Source organism: Ceratina calcarata, unplaced genomic scaffold (assembly GCF_001652005.2).
Source record: "Ceratina calcarata isolate Rehan_Ccalc_2016 unplaced genomic scaffold, ASM165200v1 scaffold23488, whole genome shotgun sequence".
Taxonomy (NCBI): domain Eukaryota; kingdom Metazoa; phylum Arthropoda; class Insecta; order Hymenoptera; family Apidae; genus Ceratina; species Ceratina calcarata.
The window spans coordinates 1-302 of NW_017145387.1; the positions used below are offsets into that span (position 1 = coordinate 1).

Consider the following 302-nt stretch of genomic DNA (forward strand, 5'->3'; position numbering starts at 1 on the left):
TTACTACACATGTAAGGTGTCTACTATAAAATGAACATGAACGTCAACTGCTGCGGTGTCCGAGCGGTTAAGGAGATGGACTTGAAATCCATTGGGTTCTGACCCGCGCAGGTTCGAATCCTGTCCGCAGCGAATTTTTTATTCTTATCTATGTAATAAAAATTGTTTTCCAATATTCTCCAAGTACGGTATCTGTCACATGCCTCATTTTACTCTATTTAATTTTCGTTTTATCATTTAAACTATGTACATAAAACTTTTATTTATCTTCTTTGTTATCAGACAATCAATCATGATAACTC

At 35.1% G+C, this 302-nt stretch overlaps 1 non-coding gene across 1 annotated transcript; it reads left to right on the top strand.

Moving 5' to 3' along the window:
• The first annotated feature begins 49 nt into the window (after window positions 1-49).
• TRNAS-UGA (transfer RNA serine (anticodon UGA)) lies at window positions 50-132 on the top strand. The gene has a single exon. It is a non-coding gene; the product is annotated as a tRNA-Ser (tRNA).
• The last annotated feature ends 170 nt before the right edge of the window (window positions 133-302 follow it).